Consider the following 16,043-nt stretch of genomic DNA (forward strand, 5'->3'; position numbering starts at 1 on the left):
TAATTTCATGCACAGTATTTTTGAATCTCACACATCAAAGTTTTTATATTTAAGAGTTCAAATTGGTGGTTTTGTATCTTTCCATGTCTCTCTTTAACTCTTTGAACATATGTAATATAGTTGTAATAGCAGTCTCAATGTCCTTGTTTGCTGCTTTTAACATTCCATCAATTTTAGACCCCTTTTAATTTATTGTTTTTTTTCTCCTCAACATGGCTCATGTTTTCTTATTGCTTTGCAAGTCTATAATGTTTTTGATTCTATTTTTAGCCATTTGTGAGTTTTACTCTGAGTTCTGGACAGTTTTGCTTGTATACAAATATTCCTGAGGTTTGTTCTAGGATGCATTTAAGTTATTTGCAAACAGTTTGTTCTTTTGGGGGTCTTAATTTTATATTTGTTAGAATCAGAGTAGTGTTACTCAAGACTAACTTGAGTTAGTCACTCAACTAGTGACTACTAGTCACTCTTCAGGCAACTTTTTTGTTTTCTCTACCCAGTGCCATTTGAGGTTTTCCAATTCCAATGGTGGTAACAGGCATTACTCCAGATCCCAATTGAGCGCTAGGCACTGCTACTTCTAATACTATCAGGTGGTCCTTTCCTTAGCCTGGCGTAGTCTTAGTATGTGTGTTAGTATCCAGCTGCATACTCAAGGGGTGTCTTTGCCAGATTTCTGAATCTCTCTCTCTCTCTCTTTCTCTCTCTCTCTCTCTCTCTGTTGCTCTCTTCTTCCTTATACTCTACTGCAGTGTCTAGCTACCTCAGTCTACTTACATTTCCATCTCCTCCATATACTGGGCTCCTACTGAATCTCTCTTTCTTGGCCTAGAAACTCTTAAGGAAATAACGTTCAGCATTTGCTAGGCTCACCTTTTGGTTTCCTAATTCTCAGGTCTCACTCTCCTTCATCATCTGACATCTATCATCTTAAACCTGTTGTTTTAAATGCTTTGCCTTTGGCGGGGGGGTGGGGTGGGGGGGGGATTATTTCAAATCGGAAGACAAATCGAGTCTTTGTTACTCCATTTTAACTGACCATGTAAATATCTTCTCATATTTTTAAAGTCACCATTGGAATAAATGATCTACAAAGACCAACTCAGCTATAAAAATTAGCAATTCTTTCACAGGTCAGAATATTCACATCTGTGTTGCATAATCAGACCCAGTTATGTACTACCCAATAGGCTCCTTTGACATGTCCTTTGCAGACCTCAACTTCCTGACTTTGTTCTTGGTCTGAGCAGCCCTTGCTTTGACTCACACAGTTTTGAGGATGATGAATTCTAACTACTGCCATGATCAGGTCTAGAAACCTCCAGCTAGTAGAGATCACTGTCTCCAAATCCTGGCAGGTCAAAGCTGTGAAGGCTGTGGCTTCTCTGACGGGTCTGTGGAAGAGCTAGGTCATACAGCCCAGGAGTGTAAGGACTTCATAGCTCCTGGAGTGGATTTGACCAGTGAGAACAGTAGAACTGTCAGATGAATTACTCTTCTACTAGAACCTCATGCCCACCTAAGAGATAGCTCCCAGATGTAGTGATTTCATGAAGCTTGTCTAGAGATATCCTCCTATGTGGCTAAATAACTGAGTGCATTTTCTTGTGAAATCATAGATAGCTGGATTCATTTCTGGCTCCTGTTCCTGCCTCATTTCCTTTTTCCTTCACTCTTACTGCCCTTGCACATAGTATTTCACTCCTACCAAAGAACATTAGTGTGTACAACTTGGTTCTGACTATTTTCTAGAGTACTTAGGCTAATGGAGGAAAAAAGAGAATATAAGAAAGACAATAATCATTCCCTTATATAACATTTACTTGTTCCATTTTTATACTCCAGTAGTCAAATTTTCTGTTTAAATGAAGAAACAAAATATTTTAATTTAACATGTTGAAAATTTAACCCAAATTTACAGAGCTGTGAGAAATATTATCAGAAACTATTGATCTCGTGGAAGGGAAAATAACAAAACATGAATGCTCATTTCTAAAACAGCTGCCAAATCGGGGCAGGCAGAAAATTCCATATGCAGGTGGAATGTCACTGTGAATGCTGGAATTTTAGAGCTCTTATCTAGAACATGATTTGGAAGATTTTTAGGAGAATGATGATCTAAATACTTGAAGCAACGTGTAGTTTGCCTGCATTTGTAAATACCAGGATGACTTTAAATAGAAGAAGCTAAAAATGTTTTTCGCTTGGTGCTCTGTCCTGTGTCACAGCTTTGTGATTTGTTTAAACAGATTTCTTCAGTCCAGTGGAGTGATATTAAGCATGTAACTCCTAACCCAAAGTTACAGAGTATGCATTAGTTAGAGAAAAGATCATTTAGTAAATTATGAATTTGAAAGTGAATAAATAAGTTTTAAAAGTTGTGTAGAAAGCATATTTTTAATCAAAAACCTGTTATAATGTGAGATTTATTCATGAAATATTAGATTAGTAGGGTGGGAGTCCTAACAAAATCATGATTTTTTTAACCTTCCTTTAATAAACTATTCTTGTTTATTCATAGAAACCAATAAAGTGACATAAAGAGAACTAAAGCTCTTTCCATTTTTTAATGCAATTTATTTAAAGAATCTTAAAACCTAGTATTGTGGGTTGGATTGTATTCCCCAATAAGAAATATCCTACCCTAGTACTATGTGCCTATGACCTTATTTGGAAATAGGGTCTTCAGATTAATTAAGTTAAAATGAACTAATGCTGAATTCGGGTAGACCCTAAATCCAGTGACTGGTGTCCCTAGAAGATGAGGGAAATTTGGATACTGACACACAGAACGTGTGATGAAAAAGACACAGACAGGCGCATCTAAAGTCAAGGATCACCAGCAAGCCCTAGCAGCTAGGAAGAGGCAAAGAAAGATGCTTCCCTAGAGCCTTCAGGGAGAACGTGGACCTGCTGACACCTAGATTTCAGATTTCAAGCCTCCAAAAACATAAAAGAATACATTTCCCTGTTTTAAGCCCCTTTGTTGTGGCAATTTGTTACAGTAGCCCTAGGAAACTAACATACTTAGTTATAATTTTTGAAATACTTTTAAAATTCTTATGTGGGGGGATCCCTGGGTGGCTCAGCGGTTTGGCGCCTGCCTTTGGCCCAGGGCGCAATCCTGGAGTCCCAGGATTGAGTCCCATGTCAGGCTCCCAGCATGGAGCCTGCTTCTCCCTCTTCCTGTGTCTCTGCCTCTCTCTCTCTCTCTCTCTCTGTCTATAATAAATAAATAAATAAATAAATAAATAAATAAATAAATCTTTAAAAAAAATAAAATAAAATTCTTATGTGGTAGGTTTTACAAAAAATCAATGAAGTTTATGAAGCTTTGTTTTCTGATATTATTACAAATTACACTAAGTTAAAGAATCTTTGAGGCTTATGTTTGAAATCCATATAGAAAATTGTATTGAAAAAAAATCTTTTATTTTCCATTAAGGAATTTCATGTAATTCCGATTCAGTCCAATTTACCAGGTTGTTTGTAATATCTATATGTGAGTAGTGCTCTAGGAGATACCAACAATGCCAACACCATGACTTCAGACTTTGGCCTCCTGCACTAGAAGAGAATAAATTTTTGTCATTTTAAGTCACCTGGTTTGTTGTTATGGAAGCTCCAGGAAACAAACACAATACTGATAACTTCAAGATCTTATGTAAATGATAAGGGGATTCAAGCCCCACCCTTATGACCTCATTTAACATTAATTACCTCCAGGCACCTGGGGTGATCAATTGAGCATCTGACCCCTGGTTTCCCCTCAGGTCTTGATCTTAGGGTCATGTGATCAGCCCCACATCTGGCTCTGCATGGAATCTGTTTAAAACTCTCTCAATCTCCTTCTGCCCTCCCCTCTTCAATCTCTCTAAAACAAAAAACAAAAAACAAAAAACAAAAAACAAAAAAAAAAAATTCTTGAATATTAATTACCCCCATAAAGGTCCTACCTTCAAATACCATCATTTGGGTGTTGAGGTTTCAACATACAAATTTTGGGGGGCTCACAATTCAGTCTGTACATTGTGATTATTTCTATTTCTTTAAATATTTTTAATTTTTTTAATCTTCCCCTAATATGACCCTTTATTCCTGTAACCTTTTCCTTTTTAGAACCAAATTTCCCTATAACATTTTGTTCTTATGATTCATTTAGGAGTAACCACAACCCCAGGATGGCACATGCCACAGTCCTAATGATTCAGAGAACTTTATCTTTTTCTTCAGAAATGAGCATGGAACCCAAAGAAAAACTTTCTTGGGCCTCTACAGAAAGAGAATGGCCACTATAGATCATGTTCCCCCAGGGTCACCAGAATTAATCTTTACAAATGTGAGTGAGCCTGCCAGAAAATAAAAACACTCAGAAGAAAGTAAGGCCAGAAAGAAGAAAGACACTGCTAATATCCAAACACTCAATGCAGTCCATCAGACTGGACCCATATATAGACTTTTAAGTTACCTGGGTCAATAAATTTCATATTTTTGTTTAAGCTAGATTAAGTTGGCTTTCTGTTATTGGTATTAGAGTTCTGATTACAACAATTCTGGAGTTTTAGAACACTGATAAGTATATATCATAATCACATAGCAGAAGAGATGGGATCTCACTTCTCAGATTAAATGAAAAGATTGCATTTTTGGTCTTTGGTGCTTTGTCTTACTCTCTCTGGATCACTTACCCTGGATAGAGCCAGTGACATGACATGAGGCCCACCTGGTGAGGGACCACCTGAGTGAGACAAAGCAAATCTTCTCCTCATTCCCCAAACCAATTAGGGCCTTTAAATAAGACCACAGCCTCAAGCTGACAGCTTGACGCAATGTCATGAAAGACTTTGAGCCAGAGGCAGCCAGCTTCACCATGTGTGGATTTCTGATGTGCTGACATTATGAGAGTATAAATGTTTATTGTTTTAAGCTGCTATTTTTTAGAATAACTTGTTATATGGCAATAGATAACTAATAAAACCACTTAAAATGATATATCTTTGAAGCTATTGGAAAGCAGTATTACATAGCATAATTTACTATATTATCTACAAACAGAGATAAATCTATTGACCATTTATGAGTTGTTTTCTAGATAAGACACTGATTTACATTAACACAGAAGGTCTCAACCCATATAATCTTGGTAACAGGAAGGAAGCATCAAAGTATAAAAAGCACAATTTGTGTTTTACACCCTTGAATTTGAGTGCTGAGTCAACCCGAATGTACTAAATGACCCTGGGCAAATCATTTAAATCTATGTGCTTCTGTTTCCTTTTCTGTATAATAGAAATATGAAAATCTACTTAAAGAGTTTTCTGGGGATTTGAAATAAAACATGTAGAACATTAAAACTATGAATAAGAACATAAGACTGGGGCTCAATAATACGTGGTTATAATTTCTTTGACTAGTAGCATTCACTTCAAGATGTAAGAGCAGATTAGCAATAGAAATACATACCTCTGATATGGGCATGATGCTTGGGTGTGGACCCAAGTTGTGACTAACTTGCTTGTTGGCATTGGGGATTTTTTGTTTTTTGTTTTGTTTTACTATTTAAAATATATTTTAATGAGAACACTTTCTCACTACCTTTAAATTATTTACATTTTTTAATATGAAATTGCTCTGCAATTAGGACTTAACAGCTTCCTGATCTACAGGGTTTAGATGTCACCGCACTACTAATTCCAGTGCTCTTGAGGCACGTGTTAGACACGTCTTCCTCTGTTGGAAGTCCCTGTGGCAGCTTCAGGGGCTTGATCCTTATCAAATGCTTAACCACTTTCAGTTTTGCATTCACTGAAGGGATGTTCTTGTGAACTTGAGGAGGATGTGCTTTTTCTAATCCAAGCATATTTATTATATCTTTTTCCCAATATGGATGTCTCTTTGTACTTTTTATTCTGGTAACAATATGCAGTTTATGAGGGTGCTGTGGATCCCCACCATATTTTTCATGATCTGCAGGTGAAGGTTGAAACACTTTATCCGGAATTCTTGACTTTGTAAATTTGTGACGAATCTAGTCTGTACAAATAAGAGGCTCCACACCTTTTGTCATCAGTTTGAAGTTGGTCTGGGGGCTTCTGAACTATTTGAGTGCAAAATCCCTGCCATGATTGTGCTGACCTTTCTCTTCAGAGGCGAGGGAAAGGAGAACAGAGGAAGGACCACCTGGGCTTGGCATTGGGTTTTAATTGATTGGCTGACCCTACACAGTTCAGGTTTTCATATATAAGGTTGCTTGTGGTCCTTCTTTGAAACTCACTGGGAAATTACACCATCCTGAGTAGAAGACACATGTATTCAATGTGTGAGTTAAGTCAGTTTTTCCCCAAATGGGACTTTCTATTGTCAATATTTAACCAACTGTCCCCAAGCCTCTCTTTAATATATCCCTTTCTGTAAGAGTGTTAAAGAGTTTCATAGATTTATTTACTTGTTTATGCCATAGTTGAGCCTAATATTTTCTATTAGTCTAAATCATACCAATCTTCATCATATCCCCTGAGGCCATTTAGGTAGGATTACATATCATCAGTTTGCAATTGGGAAAATCAGTACTTCGAGAAGTTAAATCCATTTGTAGTGTGGAAAGAATCAAAGCTTTTTACTGATTCTGGAGAATTCTATCTTTTCTATAGTTTAGGAAGTTGCAAAATAAGAATTACATGTCAACAGAATCACTGATGTAGTAAACATGAAATTGTCTCTCAGTATATTCAAGTCTGATTAGATCCTTATTAGGGAATAATATCCAGTCTGGCAATCCATAAATAAAGCAGATATCTCAGATAGTATGAAATAATAAAAGAAAAATTAATAGTTAAGTGTTAATATGAAGCATAGCCACAGAATTGCCATGAAGGTGATACCCAAGTACATTAGATAGGATATAATAGATTTTGTCGTTTATAAACCCAGTGTTTGATGTTTAGTTTAACAGACCAATAGATAAACCAATAGTTTAATAGACCAATAACATAAAAATTATAACCATTTTTTCAGATTCCATCAATATGTTCTCATTATAGAGAAAAAAAAAAAAAAAGAAAGAAAGAAAGAGAGGGATCCCTGGGTGGCTCAGTGGCTTAGCACCTGCCTTTGGCCCAGGGTGTGATCCTGGAAAGCTGGGATTGAGTCTCACGTCAGGCTCCCTGCATGGAACCTGCTTTTCCCTCTGCCTGTGTCTCTGCCTATCTCTGTGTGTGTGTGTGTGTGTGTGTGTATCTCTCATGAATAAATAAATAAAATCTTTAAAAAAAAAAGAGAGAGAAAAAGAGAATGCCAAAGATTGTTTTAAATCGTTCATAATTCCAACATCCAGAGATAATTTATTATAATTTGACATATATCTCTATAATCTATCTAAATGAATACTACAATATATGTGTATATAGAAATATATATATATATGTAATTTGAATCTATAAAAAACATATTTGGGATTTTACCGAAGACATAGTTTTGTGTGAATGGTACTTTTTCAATTTAACAGTAACATAATGTCAAATCTGGCTTAATGTTTAATATGTCATGAATTGTGTAGAGAAGTATAGGCTGGACACTGCATAAATCTAAGGGATATCATCATTTACCTAGACTATGACACACATCCTGGTGTTGTATAATGTGACAGCCTATGTTAAGCATTCTAAAAAACATTTGAAATGGCCACATAGTTGCTCATTACATAACAATGCCATTCTTTATTAATGATTAGTCTACTGTTGGATGTTTAACTTGTTTCCATTCTTTATATTATAATTAATGCTATATGAAATTATCTGTACAAAAATATTTGTATTCTCTGTGCATTCAAGTATATTTTAAGTATAATATATATAAGTCAAAAGATAATTAAAAAAAAGATAATTTTATTTTATTTTTCAAAACAATTTTTCTTTTTTTTTAAGATTTTTTTTTTATTTATTCATGTGAGAGGCAGAGAACAAAGGCAGAGGGAGAAACAGTCTCCCGGCAGGGAGCCCGATGTGGAACTCGATTCCAGGACCCCGGGATCCCAACCTAAGCCAAAGGCAGAAACTCAACCACTGAGCCGCCAGGTGCCCCCAAAGATAAACAATTTTAAAGATTCTTTATATATGCTGAACTATGTAACAAATGCTTTAGACTAATTACTTTGGATTCCTGTTTTTCATTTCAGCCTGTAATTAAGCCATCACAGTTCCCTTGGTTTCAAGCAAATAAATTTATTTCAACAAGAAGAAATATCTATATGCATATGTATGTATCTATTTGAAACATAGAAGAAAATATCACACAGAATCCTAGGCACTCAGGACTATAAAGAAATGGAACCAGGAACTCAAAAGCCTTTAGCAAATTAATTAGTACTAAAATTTCACCTGTCTCTGAATTTACATGCTATTCTCCTCTCTCCCCCACCCTTTCCTTTTCCTCTCTCCTATCCTTCTCTGTCTCTCTCCCTCTCTTCTGTTCTCCTTCTTCCATCCTCCTCCTCTCCAGCTTTTGGGATTTCCCATGGTCTAAAATATCCACAACACACCTTATTTCATATTTGCACTCAATTGACCAGTCCACATCATAATAACATCTTTGAAACAGGTAACACGTTCCTAGGAGTTGAACCTTATTGACCTTTCTCAGGCCAGTTGTTTCTTCTCACTTAATTGATAAGAACAAACATTGAAGATCCATGTAGTACAAATATGATTATTATGGCCCATCACAGGAAGGAATTTCTAAAAGAAAGGCAAGCACTATGATATAGACACTGTAAAATATGACGACACAGTGCCATAATCAATAATCTGATTGATAGAATTGTGGATTCTGAACTGATAGAACACTGAAGATAATCCAGTGACTTCAAATTATCTTTAGTTTAACTCTTAGGGAATCATGAAAGAACCATAGAAACCAATACAGTAAGAGCATAAATAGAGACTGGATAAATTGACTCTGGGACCCCAGAGTTTCACTACAGCTGTCCACTTGTATATGTTTCATATATTGTCCTTTCCTATAAGTTTCAGAGGAAGAGAGATTAAGAAAGAGAGAATGTGGGATAAGGGAAGGGGGAAGAAAAGAAAGGAGAGAAGAATTCTGTGACCAAAAATCATCTGAAATAACTTACGTACTTTATCCTCTTTGTTTTATCTAAGCAGGATCTTTTCCCTAAAAATAGCAGTGAATCTAGAATATGGGTGTATGGATACCCAGTATCACACTTGTGTCATTATAAAATACTACCTCTCCTAGATTACTAAATTCTCACTGATCTTACATTAAGATTTCTCTATAATGGGTTTCTTTAGGGAACATCCTTTTTGGATACTTTCCCTTAAGACTACAATAGTTTATGGAACACCCAAAAATAATTCTAAAACTACCTAGGAACTCTAAAAAAGCAATTATCTTGCTGAGCAGCCAATGGAGGAATTAATCTGCTGCTCCAAGAACTATCACAGTCCCCTGTTTCAGTAACCGCCCCTCTGATGGCCCTATGCTCTCTCTTCCTCTCTCCCCGAGGCAACAACCTTGACCCCAATCACCATCAATTCCTTCTGATGTTTTGCACATTTCACAGCACAAGGATTAAATAGCACTGGCTTATCTCCTCTATCAAGGAGAGGGTGGGACTCTGTCTCGTAGTCTAATTTTGTTTTTTTCCTCAGAAAATGATGAACTGGCCACTGGTTGCCTGGATGAATGAGACTAGAAAGACAGTGGTATTTTCCATTCTGTGCTCTATTAATATTCTCTTAAAATATCTAAAATCAAATACAAAATTCCCTTTGAACACATCCTTTCCTGAGAGAAATTGATATTTTCCATTATCATAATGTTGATTATTTCACATAAAACTAATACCTAAGCTTATGATGTTACAGTCTATTTACCCATCGTTTGCAAGTTCTGTTACTTAAGAAGGTATCTTCCATTAACTGACAATGAAAACTATTCTCAAATAAATTATTTCTCACTAATCTGGGTGACTAAAAATTGTTTTACTTCCTCATCTAAGGATAATTAATATGTTTAATATAGGGAGAAAATTCACTTAAAATGAATCAGCATTAAATAGGCATGACAATTTCATTTGTAAAAATAGAGGAAAAGGTTTTGATTGGAACTTTACCTTGAAAAATAAAGCCAAAACTATAAAAATGTGATAAAATGCAATCTAACATTTAAATTTAATTTATTTACAATGGCAAACATGGCTCAGTTTTTAGAAAAGATAAAGAACATTGTTTTCTTCTTGATGTAATTTACTATCGGATGATACCGTATCTGCACAAAACGTGTTTTTTTTTTCAGCACGATAATGAGGATTATTTTTGCAAATATACATGTGCTTAATCAAGTTTTGTAAATATCTGTCTTAAGTCTTTGATTTTTAAAAATTGTTCTCTTTTGAAACCTCTGTTCTGTCCTCACTGGTGTTAATTTTTTCTCTTCCCATTGCTTACTGCCTACTTGCCAATAGCTTCAAATGAGATCTAAGTATTTCTCTAATATCCTTTTTGTGGTCTCCATGGAATTCTGTTCTCTTTTGCACAGCCTAAAATTTCATTTGGCAATAAATTTGCAATATATTGGCCTTCTAAATATCCAAGAATAGAAGCAGGCTAAGCTGCAAAGAGAAGGGAAGCTGCAGAAGGGGACTAAATAGATTCTACTGTTACAATAAGATGGAGGAAGGGAGGGCTCAATCTGTTGAGCATCCACTTCTTGATTTGGGCTCAGTTCATGATCTCAGAGTCCTGGGATGGAGCCCCTTGTTGGGCTCTCTGCTTGAGATTTTCTTTCCCTCTGCCCTTCCTGCTCACTCCCTCTTTCTCTCTCTTTTTCTCTTTCAAATAAATAATTTTTTAAAAAATAAAATAAGGTAAGATGGAGGTTAAAGGATGTTTGAGGAAAAACTAAAATTCCATGTAGTTTGTTCACTCATGATTTAGTTTTTATTCTCTATGTCATCTCATAACCTCTTGGAAAGCAAATACACAGATAAAAAGGGACCCCGCATATAAGAAAAATGAAGTACAATTCAATTAGCCTTTAAGATCTCTTAGAGAATTAAGAATATAAAACTAGCTCTACATTTATTAATTTAATCTATTTTTGCAAATCTTGATTTGTGTAGGTCATGCAGTCAAAATTCCTATGAAATCATTTGTCAAAGTGATAGTTCAAACAGTTGAATATGTCTGTATTGTCCTCTAGGTAGTATTAGGGCTACTACCAAGCAAAGCTGCAACGTAAAATGAGAAGATATTGGTATTTACCCTCCACCTATTTCTATTAGGTAATTTTCTTAGATGCTTTGCTGCTTGCTCTCTTTCTTTTCTATCCTTCCAATTCCACTTTTTTGATTATCTATGGTTGTATGAGAAACCACACCACAACTTAATGGCTTCAAACAGTAATGTATTATTGTTTCTAATAATTCTCTGGATTTATTGGGCCACCTGGGTGGCTCTTACATGCAGCCTTATATTTAGTTTTAGGCAGATGTCAACTGGGCCTGTAATCATCTGATGTCTGTATTAGCTAGACTTCCAGGTTGGGTGTGGCAGTGGCAGTACTGGGAGACTGGATACATAAGGGTAATTGACCGAATAAAATATATTCAAAATAATAAGACCCTAATTTCCCAATGTCAGGCTAAGGAGTTATAAATATGGAAAGGGCAAAAACCGGAAGATGAACTCTGTGGTGTTGTATTTGAAGTGGAGATATTAATGTGAACTCTTCATATTCTAGATAGATAAACTACAGATGGAAATTAGTGTAAATCTATATGTAACTATATATCTCTACCTACCTACTTAAATAAATATATATGAATAAAAATTATATATTATATAATATATTTCCTAACTCTCTCTGCTGAGAAACTTGGAATCAGCAATTTCCCAATAGTAATAAGAACACCTAATGCCCAAATGTTGGGTTTTAAATACTACTGTCCATTTAAAAGAAGCAAAATTTCTTGGAAAAATAACTCAATCTATGATTGGGCAGAGATATGATAAGGTGAGCCTGGACAATCTTGTCGTGTTAGAAAGAAAGAAACTCTCAAAAAATAATGGAGAAACGTCAAAAGGACAAAAAAGGTGCCTTCAAAGAGAACCCAATGACTACATCTGGGGTAATTTTAACATTAAAATAAATAATGGGGATATTGGGCTGAAACTTATTTAATAAAACAAGAATGTACCATACTGAATAAATAAGTGAATAAATGGAAATTGCAATAAGAAGTGAGATAATTACCTAGCCTCAAAGTACTTTTCCCACAAGCTACTTCTTAATTATAAAGGGGAAAAAGTAACTTTATGATAAGAAGCCTATCAGATACCACCTAAAACAAGTGATCAAAGTTAACATCACCAGTAATGGAACAAGTCAAACCTGCCTGTCACCTAATAGGATGAAAGGAGGAAAATAAAGCAGAGTCACTTTTGTGTTATGCCTGCTCGAGTTGAAAGCCTATATTTAATCATGGAGAAATGTGAAGAACCCAACTGAGGTACTTCTACCAAATAATGACTATAACCTTCAAAATTGTCAGGCTTGTTAAAGTCTCAGAAAGACCAAAGAACTGTTCCAGATTGAAGATGTCTAAAGGAATATGACAACTTAATATTATGCATGATTGTAGACTGGATCTTTTTCTTATAAAGGACCTTACTGAGACTATCTGAAAAACTCCAATGGAATCCCAGGATTAGATGGTAGTAATGTATCAATATCAATTTCCTGGGTGGTTGCATTGAGGTTATATAAGAAAATGTTTTTGTTCTATACTAAAGTGTTCAAGGGTGATGGAGCATCAAGTTAGTCTCTCATGCTCAAATGGCCCAAGAATATGTTATTTGGACTATTCTTGAAATTTTTATGTTTGAGACTGTATCAAAATAAAAACATTTTTAAAATTAAGTGACAACTGAAGAATCATTCAACAACACCCAAAGAAAACAAGATAAGAATAATAATTATGAATAGAAATTAGAGCTATGCAGCATAAAAAAAGCTATCTTAGCACAAACCACAGAAGTGTCATAAAAAGAATATCAGGGACTTAGAACTGGAAAGCTCACTCTGATTGAATCATTCTGTTATCAATACTGGTAGACATGGTCCCAAGCCAAGCTTTTTATCCTCAGTGTGAAGGATTTGGAACTTCATATCAGATCCCACCCTATAGATTTTGGAGTTTATTGTGAATTTTGTGGTCTCCTAAAATATGTGATGCGGTGATTCTAAATCATATTATTGCCTAAAAAATCCCAATCCTTCCATGAAACCTCTAGGTGAACATATTACCAGATTACATGGAAATATATATTTCATTATAAATTCCTGGACCACAGGGTCATACATGTCCCAAATGGACAAAATCAGGAAAAGTGGTTCCCCACACAGAACTCTGTTTTATACATTAACTCTTTCTAAGTTTGCTCTCTATGATATTATACTGAAAAATACTTGGCTAAATTGAATGGCCTGTACATATTTACGTAATAGAATTCCCAAATGAAGTCTACAAAATTTAATTATAAATGAAGATCTAATGTAAGCATTCTTTGGATTTTAGTACAGGAGTAATGCTTTGCTGCATACTTAAGAATAAGAGGAAAGTAATTAGTAATAAATCAATCACTCCACCCTCAAGAGTCACAAATCTAGTTGCACTCTAAAATCCCCATTCTTCTGAACTACATCTTAATGTTACTTTAGAAAGTGATGAAATTTACACAGAGTCAAAGGATTAAGTTTTCTTGACTCATTTTGCTTTCCTGGAGAACGGGAGCTACCACTTTTAATTGAAGGACAGACTAATTAAAGGATTAATTTCTATTTGTTTAGTCCTTTGAAGATTATTTTCCAAATACAATATTAAGATTTATTTATCACTCTCAAAAGAGAAGCCTATCACAAACTTAAACCCCCCTTAATCAACCTTTCAGTTACAGATGAGACTAGTTTATCTATTAACAAAAACTGAAATAAAACGTAAGATCTCAATAATCCCTCCAAAGTTGCAGCAGTTAAAATCAATGATTATGGCAAATCTATATAATGCTACAACACTTAGTAAATTGTTTTACCTAGAGTTATTACAGCATTTTAGAATATACCAAAAACTATAAGACTTGCTGCATCCTTATTTTACAGTTATATAATATCAAGCTGTTTTTCTTAACTATTCCATAAATATAGATTGATGTATACTCTGAACACAACTTCTTGAATCTTCCAAAGCTTATATCAATTAATGGAACCTTTCTTCCAAATTGAATTTTTGATTTTATTTAATTTTTCTAAATTTATTTGGAGACATTTGGGGAAATTATATACATATATGCTGGAACTTCCAAAAATAATCTCTAAGTTTTACCTTTGGATAGCATTTTTCTTGGTTTACCATGACAATGAATAAAATTTCAAATTGAATCATGGATCATGATGTCCTTTTGCAATAAGACTAAATGAATTTATCAAAGAAACAAGCCAACATTATTTAAAGCACCATGTAATACCTCTTATTTTATTTTAAATATTCATGAGACTGTGTAAACTAAATGACAATTTATTTTATCTAAGACCAAAGTGAATTCTTGGCTCCTTTCAGTGGAATTTCATATGGTATCTGAATATATCTGCTGTCTAACAAACCAGTTATTTGAATGTTTATTGAACGTCTTTCATAATTTCAACTTACTGATAAATGTTAGGCAGGATAGAGAAGTTTAAGCACACCACTACATTCCAAGAAGGATTCAAAATGCCTTCTCACAGATTAAAAGAGAGAGAGAGAGAGAGAGAGAGAGAGAAAGTTTGAGTTAAAAATAAATTTAAAAAACTATTAAAAAGGATAGGACAGAGGGACGTAAAATGTTATATAACCAAGTACAAAAATGTAAACTTCCTCCCCAACATCATTCCACACATTCATTCTCTAATTCACTCACTCCAGTCACACCAGGCTCATTTCAGATTTGTCATCTTGCCAAGCTCTTGGAACTCGCTCTTCTCTCTGTTATGTTCCTCTCGCTTGGAATGTTGACCCTCTCAACTACAACAGTCCTCTAACATTTACTCTATTTATTCTCCTCCTCTATTGCCTTCAAAGCACTTATCACTTTGGGAAATTATTATTAATTTGATAGTTTGTGTGTTTCTTGTCTCTTGAACCCATTAGATTGTTAGGTCCATAATGACAGGGACTCCCTTTTATATTACTGTATGCCCAGTAATGTCTTATAAGACTGCATGCCCAGCACAATGTCTTGCACATCTTAGGTGCTTATTAAATATGTGTTGAATGAATGCACTAGATATAGAAAACTGTTACCTTGTCACTCCCCTAGTCAATAGCTATTTATATAAACATAAAGTCCAAATCTCTTTAAAATTGCCACCAATAATGCTTCCATGACCATAAGTTCCATTCCACCTTCTGTATTTACATGTTGGCCTACCTCTCTTAGCCACCATTTGTCATGTTTAATTAAGTACTCTTTTAGCAGGAATTTCTACGTATACCTTATATTTTTCTACAATATGACCTTTGCTCCTATTGTTTCCTCTTTCTAGATCCGCTCCACTAATATCACATTCATTCTTCCAGGCAGGGTGACAATGTGACTTTTGTGAGCCCAAGTTAACTTTGTTTTCAGGGGCCCTTTCCTCCATCCAAATATTAAAAATTGTTGTATTTTTACATGTACATGTATATTTACATATATAATCCTGTTGAGTTATTGTATATCCATTATTGTACATTACATTTTTATGATATGAAAATAGGTTAAAATTAAGGCATTTTATCTGTGGGCCCCTAAAAGTATCATGGGTCCTAGACAGTATGTTTATTGCACCTTTGGGTTAGTTGATTCTTCTCCCAAGCACAATGTAAATATCAACTCATCCTGGAAACTTTTTTTGAGCAAACTCCCCCCAAAACACATACACATACACACACATGTGCCTTACTTTTTCTCTACTTTTTCGTAGCACATTCTATTTCGTAATAGATT

General features: G+C 34.9%; 1 pseudogene; it reads right to left on the minus strand.

Moving 5' to 3' along the window:
- Window positions 1-5,553: 5,553 nt before the first annotated feature.
- On the minus strand, window positions 5,554-6,523 carry LOC112932798 (large ribosomal subunit protein uL30m pseudogene; annotated as a pseudogene).
- Between the last annotated feature and the right edge of the window lie 9,520 nt (window positions 6,524-16,043).

This window comes from Vulpes vulpes, chromosome 11 (genome assembly GCF_048418805.1).
Source record: "Vulpes vulpes isolate BD-2025 chromosome 11, VulVul3, whole genome shotgun sequence".
NCBI classification, from domain to species: Eukaryota; Metazoa; Chordata; class Mammalia; order Carnivora; family Canidae; genus Vulpes; species Vulpes vulpes.